Source organism: Gymnoscopelus braueri, assembly GCF_963280865.1.
Source record: "Gymnoscopelus braueri genome assembly, chromosome: 15".
Lineage (NCBI taxonomy): Eukaryota > Metazoa > Chordata > Actinopteri > Myctophiformes > Myctophidae > Gymnoscopelus > Gymnoscopelus braueri.
Genome location: NC_137620.1, coordinates 21,396,738 through 21,420,550, shown reverse-complemented (window position 1 = coordinate 21,420,550; position 23,813 = coordinate 21,396,738). Strand labels below are relative to the sequence as shown.

At 42.0% G+C, this 23,813-nt stretch overlaps 1 protein-coding gene across 1 annotated transcript in view; it reads right to left on the bottom strand.

The window, feature by feature from the left end:
- LOC308102440 (pyruvate carboxylase, mitochondrial-like) overlaps nucleotides 1-23,813 on the bottom strand; it is a 445,486-nt gene that overhangs the window by 274,484 nt on the left and 147,189 nt on the right. The gene's annotated exons all lie outside the window — the stretch shown is intronic.

The window sequence follows — 23,813 nt, the reverse complement described above, 5'->3', positions numbered from 1 at the left end:
TGGGAACTGACTGCAACTTTACCGTAACATTTTGATGCGATGGTGTCACAAATCAATACGTTTTTCGATCCTCTGTCAGACAGAAGTTTTTTGGGGGGGGCTGTTCTGAGCCTTTATTCAATATGGACAGTGGAGAGAGAGAGGAAACACAGAGAGAGTAGGGGAGTGAAATCCAGCAAAATGGGACTCTGACGGGGGAGTCTCTGTCAGGAGTTTGAGCCAATGTCTTAACCACTTGGCCTGTTCCAAAGGTTTTCAAAGTGGAGACCGTATATGCTCCACCCCATCACCCCCCTCACTCTGTCCATTACACACTGCCATGTCCCATTTTGTCTTTCCTCTCTCATTCTCTCTCTCTCTCTCTCTGTGCATGCCTCAAATCCGTTTCCATAGTTTCACCTAGCACTCCTACCCTCCTCCTTTGTATTTCTCCTCTAATCTCTTGCTCACCCAAACACCATGCCACCCCCCCAACTTCACCCAGTCTCTACCTCCTCCCACACCCTCCTCATCTTTTCTCTCTCTCCGTTTCCTGTTGGTGCAAAAGTCATAAACACTCTGTATCTCAAGGCGATGTGAAGGAGCTCTTTCATAGCCTGCCAACTGTCTCTCGCACACACACACACACACACACACACACACACACACACACACACACACACACACACACACACACACACACACACACACACACACACACACACACACACACACACACACACACACACACACACACACACACACACACACACACACACACACACACACACACACACACACACACACGTTACAACTAATATCCAGTGTAAAGGACAAAACTCCTACTTTCAAAGGCAAACGCACAGCCAGGCAGAACCAGGGACGCGCACAAACACACGCGTGCACGAAAACAGTCAGAAGATATACACACCAAAAAAAAGGAGTAATACTCCGATATCCAAACTTCCTCCAAACTTTTAATAGAGAAAGGTGAAAGAAGCCCTTCTAATACAGGCACACACTCACACACAACATACTTCACACAGCTCAGGTGGGGTCTCTCAAGGTTTGTCCTTCTCTATCGACCTAGCTCTTTCTCTACACACCTTTCCAATGCTCATTCCCCCCCCCCCCTCTCTCTCTCTCATTTTCCTTTCACTCTTCACAAACCTCTTCATTTTAGTGGAACGAGGGATGAAAGGCTGAGGCCATCTGCAAGAGCTGATAAAACCACCCACAACACACACACACACACACACACACACACACACACACACACACACACACACACACACACACACACACACACACACACACACACACACACACACACACACACACACACACACACACACACACACACACTCCTCAGACACTCACTAAAGGACACAAACACACACACATGCAACAGCAGCATAATAGAAACACATACAAGTACAGAGAGCCAAGCGTGCAGATAGGCTGTTGAACGCATGGGTGTGTGTGGGCTGACAGAGACAGAAACACATGAATGCACATGGATGGAAGTACTACACCAAAACACATGTGTTTTTCACATATGTCCACATATGTTGAGACGCACACATCAGAAACAGAAGAGATGCTCAAAGATGCGCACAACAAACTATAAGGCATGAAAACACACCACACACAGTACAAATTGTCAAACTTATTATACACCATTGTTCTCAAAGTGGGGGAAAGGAGACTTCATGCCTCCCATATGCGCTGTCTTCGGCGAATACGCTGCATCTCTTGGGAAGACAAGGTGCCCGATGTTCTGGCCCGTGCAAAAGTACCATCCATGTACGCACTCATTAAACAGAGACGTCTTCGCTGGCTGGGTCATGTGTGCCGTATCGAGGATGGCAGAAAGAATCCCTAAAGACCGCCTCTATGGAGAGCTCGCTTCGGGAAAGAGGCCACGAGGGCGGCCACAACTACGATACAAAGACCAAGCGAGACAAGCGTGACAAGCAAAGGCAAGCGAGACCTAAAAGCCACAAAAATCGACACAACCACATGGGAAGCCTCAGCGAAAAACAGAGACACCTGGAGGCTTGAAACCCAGAAGGGGCTGGAGAGAGAACACCTGTTGCTTCAGTGGGATGAGAAGAGGGCCCACAGAAACACTGCAAACCAGTCTGAAAGACCTGCTACCTCCTTCATATGTGAGCAGTGTCAGAAGGATTGCCACTCCCGTATTGGACTCTACAGTCGGGGTCCAGTGGGACTTCGGAAGCCAACGATTCTATATATAATTAAATTAATTAAATTAAATTAAATTAAATTAAAATTAAGTGAACATTTGCTTCTGGAGGTTTCAGACGGGGTCCGCAGCTAAATACATATCATTTTGGGGGTCCTTGACATGAAAACGTTTGAGAACCACTTATATACACCACCAGTACTTGGAATTTTCGAGTCAATATGCTACATATGGAGGGGAAGAGAGAGAGAGAGAGAGAGAGAGAGAGAGAGAGAGAGAGAGAGAGAGAGAGAGAGAGAGAGAGAGAGAGAGAGAGAGAGAGAGAGAGAGAGAACAGGGGGAGAAATGAAAAGAGATGAAAACATGCACTAATGTAACTAGATGAGAGGTAGAGCGGTAGATGTGGATGTGGGGTTGAAGTAGACAAAAAAAGAGACCAGTCTAGAGAAAGAGGGAGGGTTTCGTTAGATGGAGAGATAAAGGGAAAAAAGCCCAGTGCTTCGGAAAACACTGTAAAGTGCTTCTGGAAACAACACTACAATATGTGTCTTTTTATTTACCGTTTACCTTATGTGCCTTGCCTTATTTTTTATATCTCATCTTCTCTTTACACTGTTGAGGAGGCTTCTCAATGCCACAGTGACTGCTAGTGCCTATATTGCAAGTACAGGACAAATACTCTTGAATCTATGACACACTACATACAAACTGCTCTACGTGGCTGTTTTGATACCTAATCGCCGGCGAACGGTGTAGCCAGTTTGATGCCAATTCCCTAGCGAATGTTGTGGCCGCTCTGATGCTAAATCACTGTTGAATGGTGCGGCCGCATCGATGCTAAATCCCTGGTGAATGGTGTGTTCCTCCAAGACCACAAAGGAACAGCCTTAGCCTGCCAACCGTGGAAGAGGCCAAGTTCGTGTAGGCGTCCATTCAGTACAAGAAGTTATGCTGGGCACAGTTGCACACACAGAGGCTCTGGTTTTCTCGTGTGGGCAGAGGACTTTCCATCTGTCACACGACAACGCAACATGAGCCCTCCTCGTATTACTCTATATATCTGTCCGTCTGTCTGTCTCGCTCTCACCAATTATCCATCAATCTGTAAATGGTAATTTTAGAATGCCAATCTGTTCTTTATGTATCTATTTGTATTTGGACCATAGAATGTTAGCTTCACAGCAGGGGTCTTTTCACAGCTCCTGTTTGCTGCCATTCAACAACTGCTCCAAAGTCTATTTCCACTACACTGTTCTCTTTTGGCTGATCCAGCCAATACCATTGATGTCCATAGGTGTAACAAGCCTGTACGTCTTAGTTTGGACGCTCTTAACTTAACCCATTCAAACCGGGAGAGCATGAGTGTTTAACCACTTTAACCATTATTTTACTGACTATTAAAAAAATAGCTCATAGTTTGCGCTATGGAAAAATCTTGATCGTTTGTTCTGGGGGGGGGGGGGGGGGGGGGGTCCCTGGAATGAAATATTTTGGAATGGGGGGTATAAGAGGTGTCCCATATGACACTTCGGGAGGCCAGGAGGTCTGGGGCTGCTGTAATGCTGTTTTTCTGCCTGAATCGTCTGCAATAAATTGTCCAACACTTCACTTTCACTGGATATTAATATTTTACCTAATAAATCCATCCATCCTTCCATCTGCCCGTCCTATCAGAGTTGAAGTTAATTCCATCTCTTAAAGCGATGGAAACGATCTAAAAGAGAATTATGGGATTATATTACTTTTCAAAAGGGACAGCCCTAGACCGTTTTAAAGCTGAATTTCTAACTCATCACACTTGACGGTTCTCTCATAAATCATTAGGTAACTATGAATACTGCAAGTTCTATGGGCTTCCGTCCCTTCAACACTTTTAACCCATTCAATCCGGGAAACCGGGAATCTGTGTCAATTTAGTCTTTGGCTATTCAAAAATTGCCAAAAAGAAAATAGCACGTAGCGTGGCACCGAGTGCTGCGCTACGAGCTTGTAGATCTGCTATTTTCTTTTCTGGAAAAATCTTGAAAATTTGAGCAAATCTTTTAATATAATATGTTTTTTAAGGTGAACACTTTGCTTCTTCTGGGGATTCTACAAATGTCTTCTAAATCCCAACGTAAAAAAAAAAGAAAGAACTTATGTTGCTATAAAATCAGTGGTTCTCAAGCATTCATGTCAAGGACCACCAAATTATATGCATTTGACCCCCCCCCTCAAAATATTTAGTTCCAGGGACCCCCACCAGAAGCAAAGATTTGAGTTAAGAATTGTATATATGTATTAAAAGTTTTGCACACATTCTCATGATATTCTTTTTTCAAAAATAGCAGATCTACAAGCTCATAGCGCGGCACTCTGTGCCGCGCTATGAGCTTGTATATCAGCTATTTTTGAACAGCCAAAGAAATCTAAAATGACACAGATGCGTTCACGGATTGAATGGGTTAACACTGATGTGGAGGGGCTGCCCGGTGCACTGCCTGCATGCTCTGTGACACAAGTTTCAAGTACAGTTCATGTTGTGTTTTCTATGCGAGTTCTAAGCATGTAATTATGTTAAACAGGTCTTCATATTTTTAATATAAAATAACAATACAAAAGATTTTCCTTTTCTGACATGCTAAGTTGTGAAGCGTGACTCACAACTGTCAACTGCAGACACCAGTGGCGTAACAAGCCAACAGTGGGCCCCGACGCGGGGTGGTCACCCCTCCGCACGCGCGGATGGCGCCACCGATGGCGACTAATTAATTCCAACTTGGAAATCCATAAAAAAACGCTTGATATGATGTTTAAACGTAGCTAGCTAGGCCAATTCATTATGCTTGCATAACACATGGTCACAAACAAAATAGTAATTGGAGCATTAGCCTACATTTAGGGAGATTGGCCTTTTATAGACAGCATTGTCGGTTCTCTGCGTTTCCTCAATTTTAGAAAAGAAAGGAAACGAAACTTGAGACAGAACAGAACACATAAAAAACAGCCCAAACTGCGCATTTCGGTCTACAAACAAAGAGGACAGCAGCATACTAATTAGTTGAACGGCACACCTGCCACGACTGTGAACAGAGCAGCAGCAGCAGCTCAGCACAGTCGGGGGAGCACGCGGTATCCTCGCCTCTTCTGACTTCCTCCACGTTATTGGCCTACCCTCTCCACCAGAGCTGTTGGCGGGCCCACACAGGTGCTAGCTTTAAAGTGTGAATCCAGACTCTCCTCCAAAACCACTCTAAAAGAGCACGTACCGGTGGCTGCAATTCGGAACTGGCCCTTGGCTGCGGCACGGTAGTTACGCCCCCCCTGGCAGACACCAAAACTAAAACTGTGAGAAGAGAACATACCGGCCCCCTAGTTTAAATTCCCTCCACTGCTTGCCTGTCTGTTTTAGGATTGATTTTAATGTTTTACTTTTAATAGGCACTTCATGGCCTGGTCCCTAATTACATTTTTTTGAGCTATTAACCCCTTATGAGCATGTGCGCAGCAGCCTGAGGTCCTCAGGCAGGAACCTGCTCGCCGAGGCTGAAGACAAAGTGTGCCCTATGACACCTTTGCTGTCACAGGGAATGACCTGCCTGCGGAGCTCTGCCTTAATGAATCACTGTCTTATTTTTAAACCATTAAGACCTGAGGCCGATTCTACAAATGCCTTCTAAATCAGTAATTCTCACAATTTCAAGTCTTTTTTTAGCAAAAGAATAGCATATGTACAAGCTCCAACAAGCTGTGAGCTTGTACATACTGTATGATATTTTTGAATAGCCAACGCAAAAAAAAGATTACAGATGCTTTCCCGGTTTTAATGGGTTAAATCAAATTCAGGAAAAAAAAACTAATCTTACACATTCCCTGCCATTGACAGAGATTTCTTTCATTTCAAATCCAACACTTGACTGTTTTGGTAAGTACATTTTGATACCAATACTTTTGTACTTTTACTCAAGTACATTTTGAACTCCGGACTTTTAATTGTAACATAGCATATACATAGTATTTCTACGTTGCAGTATTGATACTTTTACTTAAAGTAAAACATTCGAGTACTTTTCCCACCACTGGTTATGGGTTATCGGTACACAGATAACAGACCGGACAGAGAGAGAGAGAGAGAAACACGAGGGAGAAGGAGGAGCGCAAGAAGAAGAAGAAGACTGAGGAATCAGGGACCAGGTGTATTTATATGGAGGAAAGATGAGAGCAGGGACATGGAATCACATTTAGAAATCAGTTAGAGGCTGGAGAGGAAGAGGACGCCGAGAGGCAGCGGTAAGTGAAAAATGTCCATGGAGAGACTGGATGGAAGGATGGATGGAGATGGAGAAAGAGAGGGAGAGGGAGAGGGTGAAAGAGAGATGGGGAAACGCGAAGGTGAAAATAACTGAAATGGAGGGGGTAGAGGGAGGGTGAAACCTGCCAAAACAAATCAAAACGATCGGATTGAGAGAAGGAGAGAGGAAGATACATAATGGGAAAATGAGATTAGGTTGAGGGGGGGAGAGAGAGAGAGAGAGAGAGAGAGAGAAAGAGAGATTACATGTGGCAGAAACAGCGTTAAGGGGGAACATATGAAAAGGTGGCCACGGAGAGGAGGGGTTGGGTGCAAGGACGGAGTATAGAAACGGAGAGATAGAGTGAAAATAAAAACAAGGGAATGATGAATGAGTAAAGTGAAGGGACACGGGCAGGCAGAGGCTAACCCCCCAATCACAGCCGCCTCCCGTGGCTGTGGGTTAGTTACACCTGGAGACAAGCTATTATACAACTAAACATCAACACACGCATGTGTGTACACACACACACACACACACACACACACACACACACACACACACACACACACACACACACACACACACACACACACACACACACACACACACACACACACACACACACACCTGTTCCCAGACACACAGAACATGCACACCTTGTGAGGCCTCACACCTTGCACACACGTGTGCACAAGCACACCAGCACACATGCAGACAGTGGTGGAAAAGGGCTTTTTTTAATGTAAAAGTGTCAATACTCCAAAGTAGAAATACTCTGTTACAAGTAAAAGTCTGGAATTCAAAATACAAAGGTATTGGTATCAATATGTACTTAAAGTAACAAAAGTAGAAAGTAGTCATTTTGCAGAGTGTCCCATTTCACAAGTAAAATGTATAAAAATCTTTTGAAAATAGCAGATCTACAAGCTGATGCGACGCATTGTGAGCTTGTAGATCGGCTATTTTCAAATGGCCGAAATGTATATAGGGCTGACGTGGTTAAGGTATATTTGTAATAATAATCAAAGTACCTAAAGTTTTCAAATAATTGTAGTAAAAGTAAAAAGAACAATATTTGCCTCTGAGATGTAGTGGAGTACAAGTATAAAGTACAGAAAATTGGAAATACTCAAGTTAAGTAAGAAAATACCAAAAAATGTTACTTAAGTACAGTACTTGAGTAAAAAATCTGTCAGTGACACCAGACCACATAGAGAGATAACAATAATGTATCTCTCTCTCTCTCTCTCACACACACGCGCACACACGCACACTCACACACAACAGCTTTTAAGAAATGGAGGCAGGGAGGAGAAGTGACAAAGCTAGATGGAAATAACCGGAGAGGAGAGGAGAGAGGGTTAGACACCCATTATATACTGAGGGTAATGGAAAAGCACAGCCAGAGATAGGACGGCAGGAGACACAGAGAGAGACAGAGAGAGAGAGAGAGAGAGAGAGGAGAATAGGCCACCCATTACATGGAGTAGTATTAAGACAAGAGCGAGAAGGGGGGAGAGAGAGAATGCGTGCGGGGAGGTCAAGAGAATGTGATAATAAGAAGGTGCCAGGCACAAAATAACAACATAGTACAACAAGGGGAAAATGTGAAGCAGACTGCAGCTACATATACTGTGTATATATATATACTGTGTGTGTGTGTATATATATATACTGTGTGTGTATATACTATATATATATATATATATATATATATATATATATATATATATATATATATATATATATATATATATATTCCTCTTTATCTGATCCTCAAGACCAGAGAAGCTACAGTATTATCAAAAAATAAACAGTGATACATAATAACACATTTTGTCCTTGCTTTATAGCTGTGCTCTGTGATTTTCTTTTACTCAAATCTTTACTTCTGGGGGTCCCTGGAACAACATATTTTTGAAATGGGGGTCCACACGGCCAAATACATAACATTTTGGGGGTCATTGACATGGAAAAAGTTTGAGAACCACTGACATTATAGCAACATACCGTAGGTTTTTCAGAAAATTGTTAGGATTTAGAAGACATGTGTAAAATCGGCCTCAGGTCTTAAACGGGTTAACTGGCCAAATGCGCTCAAGTTCACTGCTTCTTCTTTGAGCACAAATCTTGAAAAAAACACCGTTACTTTGTACCTTCCACTTATTATTCCACTTCATCATATCTTTGATCAATGCCACTCCTTACTATGGACTGAGGATACAGCGATTGCATCCATACACTACCGTACTTCTGCAGTTAGAGGGTCGCTCTGGGTGGGAGAATTTACTGCACACAGCAGCTCGGCAGAGACAAGTGGTCCATGTATGTATGCTGACAATTATACAAACACAATCAGGGTCACGGAGGGTCATAAAAGTCAAATATCTCATCTCAAGAATTGCCGTTACACAGTTGCAGTTGAAGTACTTTAGATCTGAGGTTATTAGAAATGCTGTTTGAAGGAACAGAGGGAAAGCGTGGGTTGGTGGGTGGTTGAGAGGGAGAGAGAGAGAGAGAGAGACAGAGTGTGTGAGAGAGAGAGTGTGTGAGAGAGTGAGGAGGGAGGAAAATATTGAAGCAGTGAGAGTAGCAGGCATGGTGCACTAATGAAAAAGCAGAGAACTGTCACTTCCAGAAGATACTGCATTCATTTAATTACCGTGGCACAGTGTGTGTGTGTGTGTGTGTGTGTGTGTGTGTGTGTATGTGTGTGTGTGTGTGTGTGTGTGTGTGTGTGTGTGTGTGTGTGTGTGTGTGTGTGTGTGTGAGAAATAGATTGAAAGACTGAGATAGATAGAATGATAAAGAAGGGAATGGAGAAACATTCTGCAGTCGCCCAGAAAAATTTGAATAGAGAAAAAGTTAAGATAAGCATCAGATTACTTCTACACAAAGACCACACACACACACCAATCTCGTAGTGATACAAAGATTCTCTCACACAAATGCAAACACTTACACAGACAGACATGAACGCACTGCTACAACACAACACAGAAATACACACTGAGAAATAGCACGCGCACACGCACACGCACACGCACACACACAGAACAGTGTCTTTTTAAAGTCTGATCACGTTCGAGACTTTCACATGCATGACCTCTTCAAGGTCAAAGGTTGCTACACTGCTACACTGGAGATTACACCTGAAGCAAGAGTGTGTGTGTGTGTGTGTGTGTGTGTGTGTGTGTGTGTGTGTGTGTGTGTGTGTGTGTGTGTGTGTGTGTGTGTGTGTGTGTGTGTGTGTGTGTGTGTGTGTGGTCAAGGGGTCTTTTTTTATGTTACACTAGTTAACAGTGTGACCCATAGACCTCAGTGTCTCTCCCTCTCCTCTCTCGCTCTTCTCTCTCTCTCTCACACACCTTCTCATCTCTTTTTTGATAGCTTATCTCTGGTTCATCCTTCACTAATAGAACATCTGAGCAAATAGAACATCTGTCCTCCCTCCTTCTTAAAAGGAAACTTGTCTGTCTGTTCTATATTCTAATGCAATACGTGCTGACCACGTCTCACCTGTCAGTACGAATTTGTCCCACTAAAATCCACAGTGAAAATAATTAAATAAACTCATTCCAACAACATTAACTATAAAATCGAGTTTCTGTCTTTTTTTTGGGGGGCCGTTTCAATATTGCGTGCATGAGGCATTGAACCATGACCATGAAGGAGCCGTATGGCTTAAAAATACAAGGATGAAACCAGTGCTGAATTTCATTAAGTTAAATTGAAAAACTGATTCAATTAAAGATATTTGACATTGAAAATTTTAGTCGACTCCCTCTGGCACCTGGAAGCTTTTTTTTTTCTCCCTAGAATTGCTCATCAGTTAACTTGAAGCTAGCTGCAACGTGTCAAAAATTCTGATTGCTTGCTCCACCGTCACAGATAATCTGATTAACCTCATTCAGAACGACGGTGGTGGTGAGGCTGATTAATCTCATTCCGAATGAGGTTGGTGCTGAAGCTGAGCCGCATGCAGATGGCGGATCAATTCCCAATGACTCCGTTTGGCTTCCTTGTCACAGCGGCTCAAGTGGAGCGCTATCTTTGAGGTGCATGTTCTTTGACAAATACATCATGTCAAGAGATGGAATATGTAAGCAATATCCTGATATAGGGGGAAATAACAGATAAGGTAGAGGTGAAGAAATCCATTCATTTCCTATTCGGGACACCTAGTTGCGCACTGTCATGCTTATACCATGGTCACTTACAATGAAACAAGACAGGGTCTAATAGTTCCCATTTTGGGGGGTCCCCGGTTCAAATATGATTATTTTGGGGGGTCGCGGCCTGATAAGGTTGAGAACCACTGCATTAACAACCCATTTAGACCTGTTGTAACCTATACGTTGTTATACCTTTCAATCCGGGCGCCACCTCTGTGTCTCATTAGTTGTTGCTATACATAAAGCAAAATAATGTTTCATTCATTTTTTGAGTAAGAATTTGAACCTTTTCAGAAAACTTAAGTTAGGTTTTAGAAGGAGTTTTTAGAATCGGCCTCAGGTCTAAATGTGTTAAGAAACCAACCTGTTAATGAGGCTGAACTACAGTATATGGAATTCACTACGGAAACCAGACATTAAAATCGCCCTTGCCCTTGTTTAGTGGGAAAATAGATACCAACCCAGGAGGGAGGCAAAATGTCACATCAAGAAGATGTTTTCACCAACCTCCCCAGGCAATTTATTGAAATAGAAAAAAATATATTTCTCGTTCACCAGTACAGTAGCCGAGCTGTGTGAAAAGGTCACGGACTGCACCAGAGGAGAGCTGTGGGGTCATGGTTGCCGGCAGCCATTAGCAAAGGCAGGGTGAGAATATTTTTTTTATTTTGCAGTTTGCCAATGGAGGAGCTTATAATGTGGTGCAGAGTAAGACACACACACACACCCTAATTAGGACCCAACCTATTTTCACACAAAATTGTTCATGGGAAACGGGATGAAGGGGGTGGGAATAATAGTGTGAGACACATGCGCGCACACAACAAATGTAGATTTGTCACACACACACACCACACACACACACACACACACACACACACACACACACACACACACACACACACACACACACACACACACACACACACACACACACACACACACACACACACACACACACACACACACACACACACACACACACACACACACACACACACACACACAATGTAAAACCCCATTATTAATACATTACATTGACTGAGGCATGCATATGTGTTCCAATAACAGAAACAAACAAGTGGGATATAGGCCCACAAGGGGGCAGAGAGAGCGAGAGAGAGAGAGAGCGAAAGAGAGAGAGAGCGAAAGTGAGAGAGAGATTTGAGACGGTTGGGTACATGGAATGAGGGTGCATGAGACACAAAATGGAGAAAGAAAGGCGTGTTGGGGGGGGGGGGGATTTGCATGACTACACGCTGTGAGAGATTTACTGTAATCAAGAATTATGAACAAACTCTAACGAATTGGGAATGGAGCCGAGTGATGAAATCTGGAAGGAGGGTTTGTCAATACATACATGTTCCATGTTCCTCTCCTCCTTGTTTTGAGGAGTGTGTGTGTGTGTGTGTGTGTGTGTGTGTGTGTGTGTGTGTGTGTGTGTGTGTGTGTGTGTGTGTGTGTGTGTGTGTGTGTGTGTGTGTGTGTGTGTGTGTGTGTGTGTTGGAGAATTGTTTCATATTTATATGTACACTGAAATTGACAAATTTAAAACATAATACAGTAGAATTATGAACAAACTAAAACACTTTCCCATTAACCATTAAACACTTTGGACTGAAAACACAGAGGAAGCAATACAGACAGAGAGAGTGGGTGAAGGTAGAGAGAGAGAGAAGAAAGGGGGAAGAGGGGGGGGCAACTTCCTGCCATCCATGCCACTTGTGTTCCAAGGAGGAGAGAGGAGGAGGTGAAGAAAAGAGCATGAAATAGAAGGAGGCAAAATACAGCAGGGGGGCTTGGAGGAGAGGGGAGGGGAGTGAAAAAAACAGCACAGCGTGGTCTTATTACTCCGCTGTAGTACCGAGGAGGGGCAACACGAAAGGGATTTAGTGATGAGAAGAGATGAGAAAGACTGGATCAATAGAGAAGGTGAACAGACCCAGAGTCTGGGGGAGGGATGGGAGAGATAGAGAGGGAGGAGGAGGGGGAGGGGGGATAGGGGGGGGGGAGTGCTAAACAATCCTCTTATTAGCCGGATGAGCAAAGAGATGTAGAGGTTGATGTAAGATGACCAGAGAGTCTAAGGAGGAACAGATAGAGGCAGAGGTAAGATGGGGGGGGGGTGATGGCATGGAGGGATGAGAAAGGAGAGAGAGAGGGGAGGGAGGGAGAGAGAGATTGATAGAGGCATAGCAGTGGGTGGAGGGCATGAAGACATCATGGAGAGGAAAAGGAAGAAAGAGGGAACCAGCAGTGGTGGAAAAAGTAGTCAAATGTTTTACTTAAGTAAAAGTACCGATTCTGCAACGTAGAAGTACTCTGTTACAAGTAAAAGGCCTGTGTTCAAAATGTTACTTGAGTAAAAGTACAAAAGTATTGGCATCGAAATATACTTAAAGTACCAAAAGTACAAGTTTTTTTTTGTTGTTGAAAATAGCGGATCTACAAGCGCACAACGTGTCGCGATGCGACGCGTTGTGAGCTTGTATATCCGCTATTTTCAAATAGCCTATGTATAAAATAGGGCCAAAGTGGTTAATGTATGTTTTATAATATAATGATTTATATTATAAAACAGCGGAGTAAAAGTACAATATTTGCCTCTGAGATGTAGTGGAGCAGAAGTAAAAGTACTGAAAATTGTACTTAAGTACAGTACTTGAGTAAATGTACTGTAATTAGATACTTGTCGCCACTGGGAACCGGTGAGCAATGAAGGAAACTAGGAAGGTAAGGGGTGGGGGTTGTAAAAGAGAAGAGGTAATTAATAGGGGGGGGGGGGCAGAAGAAGATGAGGGAAACAGATAAGAAGGGAGTGCAGTGAGAAGAGAGATGGATGGCTGTCCATGATGGAGTGATTCGTTACAGGTGACAGATGGAGAGATCCACGGGGAGGAGAGAGAGAGCGAGAGAGATTGATGGATAGGTGAGCAGATAGATGGATGGACAGACAAAGGGAGGGCGAGTGTTGGTCCCTTGTTGATGCTCCCAGATACAGACAGAGACGTGACACCTATTTTACTACACATGTGTGTACACACACACTCACACAACACACTTCTCCCTCCTTTAAAACCAATCCCTCGCTGTTTTGGATGGATATTACTTCATAAATAATTATTCACCTGCAGGTACTCAAAACACTCTCATCTACTCCAGCTGCTTAAAATCAAAATGATATTAGTTATTATTAGCTTAGCATACAACATTGCCACCATTGGATTGATTGAGTTGACACTATAGCACGCTAATTGCATGGAGATGGTCAAGTTAGTTAGCTTAACTTACACTAAAATACCATTTTTTGTTTACCTACTGTGGAATTGCGGCGCACACACGCACACACACACGCACCTTCGCTCCTAAAAGATCAATTAAACTTTTAGTAAAGGAGCCTGTCAATTGATTTCACGTGAGACGAGATTGATGACAGTTTAAGGTATATACGTTCCGTGTCTGCTGTACAATGCCATTATTATTATGAGCTAATGCTTTTTCAGATGATGCAGGCATATATAGGCTTGTACAATGCACCAAAACTACAGCATGGGAAAATGCATGCATCACAATGAAACGGACATCTCCGTAATAGAAAATGCACCGTTGCAGAGGCAAAAACTATTTACAATGTCACCAACTACCTCGTCATTAAGCCGTGGGGCTTTGTCGGCTGTCTTGGTGTACAGTGTAGCCTGCTGTCTTGAATGCACTTTTTGCAATGGGCTGTTGCACTGACGCAAGTCCTGCCCACGTACTTTAGCCCTGCGTCAGCTGGCAGCCGTTTAACGTTGATTTCTCGCTACATCGCACAAAGGCACAAGGTGCATTCTTCTGCGAGCGCTACCCATGGGAGTACAAAGTGTTCCTATGGTGTGATGCTGTAACTGCTTCCAGCGTAGAGCTTGTTTGAGTCGGTGGAATCCTTTTCCAACCCGAGTACCAGGTGAAGAGAGAACTAGATGACATCAGGGTCATGTTCTTCTTTTAATATTTCAACTTAAGCCTTTCCCTCCAGGCTATGAAGTTAACCCTTTAAGATCGGGGACGCATCTGTGTAACCACTTTAACCATTATTTTATACTTTGGCTATTTAAAAATAGCAGATATACAAGCTCATAGCACGGCACCGAGTGCCGCGCTATGAGCTTGTATATCTGCGATTTTTTTTAAAATCGTGATTTCTTTTGTGCAAATCTTTAAATATATATATTATTTTTTAAGAATAACATTTTTTATTCAAATCTTTGCTTCTGGGGGTCCCTGGAACAACATATTTTGAGATGGGGATCCGAGGCCTAATACATATAATTGTGGGGGTCCTTGACATGAAAAGGTGTTTTTCAGAAAACTGTTAGGATTTAGAAGACATTTGTAGAATCCCCAGAAGCAAAGATTTGAGTTACAAATGATGCTTTAAAAAATATATATATATATATTCAAAGATTTGCACACATTTTCCAGATTTTTCAAAAATAGCAGATCTACAAGCTCGTAGCACGGCACTCGGTGCCGCGCTATGAGCTTGTATATCTGCTATTTTTGAATAGCCAAAGAAATCTAAAAATGAACACACAGATGCGTTCCCGGTCTCAAAGGGTTAACTATACATCTCTTTCTCTCTCCGACATCAGATCCTCCCCCCCCCACCCCGCTTGAGTCATGACTTCACCTCATAGTGATCTGTTCTCTTGTCTGTAGCCTTTCTTCACCTTCTTTAAACTCAACACTTTTTCCTATTACCCGCCATGTCGAACTTTGTTTTCCTCCAGACGTCTTTGCATGTTATTGCTTCCTTACATCCCTGTCTCCTTCAATCAGTCGTGCGCCACGCCAAACGCCTCTCTGTTCTGCAGCCAATTTAAAACAAACCACTCATGACAAGGCTTTGCTTTCGTGTCGGTTGCTACGAGTTAAGAATAAGCAACGGAAACCGTTGGAAACTAAATGCAATCCAATTTTGAATTCATTCAGTGATTTCCATCCAATCTACTCTTTAGGAGCACTCATATTTGGCAGCATGTTGCGTGAACAAATGCTAACAGCAGGATCATGTCACTTCTTTTAAAGAGAGGACTTTTCTTTTAAAGAGGAGACTCTTTTTTAACACATCGGGTGCCAAACACGGTCTGAACCGTGTTTGCACAGAGTAGCGCTTCGGTGCCGAACACGGTCTGAACCGTGTTTTCAGTCTTTATTTATTTTTTATTTTTTTCCACACGGGAGGGGGTTGGAGCAGCTCTGGAGAAGGAAGGGCCTTATAGATCACCGTGCCAAAAAACATGGCTCCCCATCCGCTTCTGTTCCATCTCCTTCTATAAAACATAACTCCGAAACCTTTTACGTTGGGGAAAACGACTCATTTTGTATGCGCGATCGTTGCGCCATTGTGACCCGCGTGAAAGATGTTATCGTTCCAGGCGTTAGCCAGGACCATCGTGCAAAATGCACGCGTGCATTGTTTCACATGGATTGGTCGTCGTGGAGTCTACAGTTTAAACAGCGCCGCGCAGCTCAACGGTGAGATTTCTGGCACCGAACGTAATCTATTATTATAAAATTCTGGCACCGAATGTGTTAAAAGAGCTGACGTTTTTCTGTTAAAGAGGATACTTTTTCTTTTAAAAAAGGGATTTTTTTTAAATAAAAGGGGGACTTTGTCATTAAAACCTCACTATGTAACTGTAATTATTTAATGAATACATTTTAATTTTGTCCAATCTGTATGATAGAGTATGTTAATACAATATAACTTACAATTGGGGTGGTTGTATTTTGTCTCCCTGCTCTTCTATTGAGACATTTAGATTGTGTCAAAGGTCATGTCTCACCTAGACACAGGATCTGACACGAATTTTGACCTGATTGATTCAAGATTCAATTTATCCCCCAAGCAAGCAGGGAGGCTCTATTAGCTCAATGGTAAAAATGTCAGCACTTGCGCAGGAAAAAGGGTTCAGTAGAAGAAGAAAGTTACATACTGCTCCTTTAAAAGAAGTGACTTTTTTCTTTTACAAGAGGGGACTTCTCCTGGACCTTTAACACAGTTGTTTCTCCCTTCCAGCAAAAAGCATATGAATATATGAAAGGGCTTAACATTTGTCTGTTTTTTTCATCAGCTCTTTATCAGGTATGCCTATCAATTCAATGCAACTGTATTATCACAGACTTCCGTAATAAAGTGGGTGAAATGCTTGGTCGTACAAGCTGCATCACTTGCTGTTTTAATAAAAGGGGAAACAAAAAAAAGAAGGAAACAGAAGAACAGATCAAATATGTCAATATGAGCTGTATAAATTATATACTTAAGGTGCATGGTTTAACCCATTCAGACCTGAAGCCAATTCTACCCAACAGTTTTCTAAAAAACGTATGTTGCTATATCAGTGGTTCTCAAACTGTTTCATAAAATTAAAATGTACTTGGCCACAGACCCCTCCCATCTCAAAAGATTTTGGTTCCAGGGACCCCCCAGAAGCAAAGATTTGAGTTAAAAATGTTCGCTTTAAAATAATATATATAGTCACAGATTTGCACACATTCTTTTTTTTAATCGAAAATAGCTCGTAGCGGCTATGAGCTTGTATATCTGCTATTTTTGAATAGCCAAAGTGTAAAATGATAGTAGAATGGAACGAGGCAGTTAAAATATCAGCAGATATAATACAATACACTGTAAAATAGATGTGTACATGAGGTGCATGGTTTGAAAAGAAAATGGCAATAAAATGAGGCAGGCTCACCTCGCCCACCATCCTTGAGAGCGGAGCCATAGATACAGTATGCAGAGGTTAGCCCAGAGGGCTCTCTAACAGGAAGTGTAATATGACTGTTCACGCTACAGACAAATCCATTGGGAACACGTGAAGTTAGTGTACTTTCTCTGTCAGCCTTCCCCAGCCCCATCAAACATTAATCAACTTGACCCCAATAAAAATAACTTTAAAAATAACCAAACGTATCCCCACCAGGACCATGCCGAAGTTTAACCCCATCAAAACCATGCCTAACCGTAACCCCACCAAAACAAAACCATGCTTAACCATAACCCCACCAAAACTATGCCTAACCTTAACGCCACCAAAACCATGCCTAACCTTAACCATGCCTTAACCTAACCCCACCAAAGCCAAGCCTAAACTTAACCCCACAAAAACCATGCCTAAATGTAACCCCTCCAAAACCATGATTAAACTTAACCCCACCAAAACAATGCCTACACTTAACTCCACAAAAAACATGCCTAAACCGAAACCCACCAAAACTATGACTAAACTTAACCCCATCAAAACCATACCTACACTTAATCACACCAAAACTATGACTAAACTTAACCCCATCAAAACCATACCTAAATGTAACAGTGCCTAACCTAAACGTAACAAATATGAACGCCAAGGTTTTCAAGTTTCAAACGTGGCACTAGGACACGCTCAGAATCTGGAATCTCTATTTTCTCTTTTTCAGCTTTGATGTCAGGGATCTTTTTGAGCGTCGTCTCTACCGTCTGGTTGTTAATGGTGCGGCGGTACAGAATACATTCTGCTGCTACACGGCCATCACACCTACGGCGAACACAGCGCCCTGCCTCTGCCTCTTCCTCCTCCTCCCACCGTCCTTGATCTCAGCACTTGACCTCACTTGAGTCCTTCGGTAATGACTTATTCATTCCATACCTCCTTCCGTCTGTTTATCCCTCCGTCCTTTGTTTTCTGTGTTTATTATATTGGTCTCATTCATAATGTATGGAGAGAGAGGAGAGGCGATGGAGGGAGGGGAGGGTTGTGTACATTTCAAGGATCAACACCAGAGAGAGAGAGAGAGAGAAAGAGAGAAAGAGAGAGAGAGAGAGAGAGAGAGAGAGAGAGAGAGAGAGAGAGAGAGAGAGAGAGAGAGAGAGAGAGAGAGAGAGAGCGTGCAGTGGTGGAAAAAGTACTCAATTTTTTTACTTAAGTAAAAGTATCAATACTGCAATGTAGAAATACTCTGTTACGAGTAAAAGTCCGGAATTAAAAATGTACTTGAGTAAAAGTACAATAGTATTGGTATCAAAATGTACTTAAAGTACCAAAAGTAGAAAGTACTCATTATGCAGAAGGTCCCATTTCACAAGTTTTCAAATAGTTTTGAAAATAGCAGATCTACAAGCAGTTCTACAAGCTCACAATGTCGCATCGCGACACATTGTGAGCTTGTAGATGAGCTATTTTCAAAACATTTTATGGTCGAAATGTATATAGGGCTGAATGTGGTTAATGCATGTTTTGTAAAAATAATCAAAATCTACTAAGTAACTAAAGTTTTCAAATAATTGTAGTGGAGTAAAAGTACAATATTTGCCTCTGAGATATAGTGGAGTAGAAAATACCTAAAAGTTGTAATGGAAGTAGTAATGGAAAGAGAGAGATGGAGTGAAATGGTGTGTGGGGGTGAAAACAGAGGGATGAAGGATAGAAGGAGAAGGCGGTGTGAGAGATTGAGATGGGGATAAAGCGGGCGGGACGGAGGGATGGAGGGAGAGAAGGAAGGAGAAAGGTACGAGCTCAGAAATAAATGAGACCAAATAAATGCCTTATAAAATGAAGTACACAAATAGGAAGGAAGAGTGTAGACACAAGGAAGGTAGACAAAAAAACAAAAAACAAAAAAATCCTAATTAAATTTAAACAATAATAATAATAATTAAAACAAAATTGAATCATGTGTCACATGGGAACAGCGTGGCTCTCGGACTTCATACGGCCAATATGGGCAGAGTTTCAGCACAACCTGAGCCCCAATTGACCTTTAATTCAATTAAATCCAAGCTAAATATTTAAGTATAAAACATTTACGTGGAAAAAAAACTATTAGCGGAGGAACTAAGTAACCTACTGACAGCATGCATAGGAAATATGGCACTGATTGGTCCACGGTTTTCAAGATTAACCCATTAAGACCATTCTTAAAAAAAAATCTAAATCCTGAGTTTTTGGAAAAAAATCAAAAAAGATTTTTCAAAAATAGCAGATCTACAAGCTCATAGCGCGGCACTCGTGCGCTATCCAGGTCTTAATGGGTTAACTCCTGGAAAGGGTTACAGGGGGTCCCCGGGAAAATGAAACCGTTTATTTTCTCTCATATTTCACCAGCTGGAAGTTAACCCAATTAGACTGCATTAGAGAATGTGTGAGAATGACTATTCAGATCGTATTAGGCATATGCAGGAGGATAAGAGAGGCTGGCCTAGAACCAGTGGAGTAAAGTAAGTAACTACGTACATGTACTCAAGTACAGTACGTTTACTTACTTCAAGTATATTTTGACGCAGACACACTTTTGTACTTTTACTCAAGTACATTTTGAATACGGGACTTCTACTTGTTAAGCCATTAAGACCTGGAACGCATCTGTGTCACTTTAGATTTCTTTGGCTATTCAAAAATAGCAGATATACAAGCTCATAGCGCGGCACAGAGTGCTATTTAAAAAAAATATATATTAGGATTTAGAAAACATTTTTAAGAATCGCCTCAGGTCTTAAATGGGTTAACAGAGTATATCTACATTGCAGTATTGATACTTTTACTTGAGTAAAACATGTGAGTACTTCTTCCATCACTGCCTAGAAGCGCCTGGAGAGAGCAACCACTGAAGAGGAGGAGGAGGAGGCGGGGGAACAGGGCTGTCATGGCAACGACTGAATCAGAGGGCACAGGACCCGAGAGGATGGAGGAATGTCATCTATGGCCCATGATCCTCAGGGGATTTAAAGGTCTAAGTAAGCTAAAGCACAGTAAATAAGTAATTCATGTAATTGGTCTCTCTCTCTCTCCACTGTTATCTCCCCCCACCTACAGTATGGATGGAGGAGAATTCGGTAACACTGCACTCACTCTTGCTTTTGGTAGATTTTTTTATCTGTGTTGTTATTCAGGTCCTCACTGTTTTGCTATTATTTTTAATGTTGTTTTATGCTTTTGCTTTTCGTTTTTTTTCCTTTATTGTTAAATTAGTTGTACTTTTCTGTAATTGTATTCTTGCTCTCTCTAAAGCACTTGGAGCTGCATTTCATGTCATGAAAGGTGCTATACAAATAAAGTTTATTATTATTATGATTATTAGTATTAAAGGTTCGGGTCTATAATGCATTATAATCACATTTATAATGGATTAAAACGCACTTGTAAGGCATTATAGCACTCGTTATACATGCTTATAATCATGTTACAACTTATCGGGTTTGTTTATGGTTATGTCTGAGTCATAGTGACATGCCTATATATGGGTGTATTGAGTTTGTTTATGGTTATTTCTGAGTCATAGTGAAATGCCTATATATGGGTGTATCGGGTTTGTTTAAGGTTATTTCTGAGTCATAGCGACGTGGCCGAGATCCTGCTTATATATGGGCATATGGGGTTTGTTTATGGTTATGTCTGAGTCAGAGTGATGTCAGAGGTCCGCCCGCCCGCCGGCCCTCCCATTAGCCAATTTTAATAATAGGATGTATAGGATGTTTGAATTCATTAAGTTTAAGCTTTTGAAAAAAATATTAAAGTTTCTGAAAAGTTTTCAAAATGTTGGCCTGTAATGACTGGCCCAAGAACAGGGATGCCAGGGTGAACGTGGTTAAACAGGCGTACCATTACAGTTTGATCCTCCCATTAGCTGGGAGCTGACAAAAAGGATAATGTGTCTACTTTATGAGGGGGGATAATTGTCAAGAGTGGTCAAATTAAATCATGTGAGAGTCGTCAAAAACCACAGTCAATTTACCAGGCTTCAACATCAGCCATTTTATTCACAGCCTCTGGGGAGATATGGAAGGAGAAAGGGAAGATGGAGGGATGTAGGAGGAAGAGAAGTCAGAAGGAGAACAGAGCAGAAGCGCACACACAGATGAATAGGAGAGGGAGAGAAGGGTCGATACAGAGTACCTGCAGGAATTTACACTTTACCCAATTTACCAAAAACTGTCCACTAGTTTTAAAGAAAAATGGATGACATATTTTAAATCCCTTCTGAAAGTATCAGACCTTTTGTTTTACAGAAGCGTGTTTCTAAAGGCGGACCCCAGTCTATAGGAGTTTTAACCGCTCAAACCTGGGGTCCCTCAGCTCAATGAAGTATAGATGGGTTTCCGCGCGACGTCATCACAGAGCAGAGTGTGCAATCTGCGCATGCGGGAGGTAGAACGACCCGGAAGTGCCATTCACTCTATTGTTATTTTCGGGATTTAGATAGGCATAATGCTGCTATTATAGGCAGAATAGGCATAATGCTGCTATTATATACAGACAGATCCAACTTCCGACAAATCATTTTTATTGAGTAAAGAAGATATTACAAACTGCATCATTTAATCTACTTTCATTAAACCCGGTGAAGACCATTTATTTTATCAATGTACTATGGCCAGAGCTGCTGCGGGTAATAGCGCCATCTACAGGCTCTTCCCTCCACTGCGCGCGCATCATCCTCTCATGTTTACCAACGGGAAACCCATCTATATGTACTTGCTTTTTTCCCCGCTACACAAAATCTCTTCGTCAAGAATAGCCAATGTGCAAGCTCACAACGCGTCTCAGCACGACACATTGTGAGCTCGTAGATCGGCTATTTGACTAAATGTTTGCCTATTTTCAACCAAACCGAGCTCACAACACGTCGCATCGCAACGCGTCGTGAGCTTGTAAATCGGCTATTTTCAAATGGCCGAAATGTATACAGGGCTGAAGTGGTTAATGTACGTTTTGTAATAATAATAAAACTACAAAGTAACTCGTAACTAAAAGTTTTCAAATAATCGTAGTGGAGTAAAAGCACAATATTTGGATCCGAGATGCAGTGGAGGAGGAGTAAAAATATTGGAAATTGGAAATACTCAAGTAAAGTACAAATACCTCAAAATTGGACTTAAGTACAGTACTAGAGTAAATGTACTTAGTTACTTTACACCACTGCAAACTACACAACACCGTTAAGATGATCTGATTTTTGTCTAATAGAAATATCGAAACAGAAGATGATCTTAGCCAGAGGGAGCTACGCGGCACCTCGATGTGATCACGGGGAGGCTGATCATGTAAACAAACATGGAGGCGGAACAGCTGTCTGCAGCGGGTGCAGCGATTTACAGTGCCAGGCGAAGGCTGACAGGGCTGGCAGAGGAATTTGGACGAGAAAGAGAAGTTGGGTGAGATGTGGGCAGCAGGGCTTGTCGTTCCTACAGCGCCAGGGGTTACTAGGCAACGGTGTCAGCTGTTTGCACCCAGCCGGGGACAAAACAGGCTTTGGAATTATCGGGGCCACAGTGTGGGAACAGCTCAGGAGATTTTATGATTGAATCTGTACAGAATGAAAAATGAAATACTGTAGCTCTGCCGCACACCGTCTTCACTTGCACAACGAGGACAACTTTCTTAACCCATTTAGACCGGGAACGCATCTGTGTCTCTTTGGATTTATTTCGCTATTCAAAAATTATGCCATTTTAAAAAATTATGCTATTTAAAAAAATGCTATTTTTGAAACATCGTGAACATTTTGTGCAAATCTTTAAATATATATTCTACAAATGTCTTCTAAATCCTAACAGTTTTTTGAAAAAACTTATGTTGCTATATCAGTCCCCATCTCAAAATATGTTGTTCCAGGGACCCCCAGAAGCACAGATCAGAGTTAAAAATGTTCGCTTTAAAACATCGGTCTTAAAGGGTTAAGGCAACGTTTCGGTCATGGACCTTCTTCAGGTATCTGGAAGATTGAATCTGTAAACCCAGGGTTCAATTTGTGAAAGAAAATAACTCAGAAAGGGGCATATTTACTTTGTCATACAACAAATAGTGAAATAGTCAATCTAGAAGCTCACAACACATTGTGACGCGTTGTGAGCATGTAGATCTGTTATTTTCAAGAGCGGAAAGAAAACAAAAATAGGGATGCCAAGGTTAATAATATGGTTAGCATGCATTTTTTTTGAAATTGCTAAATTGTGATATTATCAAAACATATCAGACAGTCTACATGTCCCTAAAAGGAAATGCATGTATTTAGAGAAAACATATCCTCACAAACCATAACCATAATGACCAGAGGGGGATAATTGTGTTGTATAATTGTGATCTGGATCTCCCAAGGTCTGAAATAAAGATTGAATCGATATATAAAAACCAGGGGCATGAATTTCCCCCT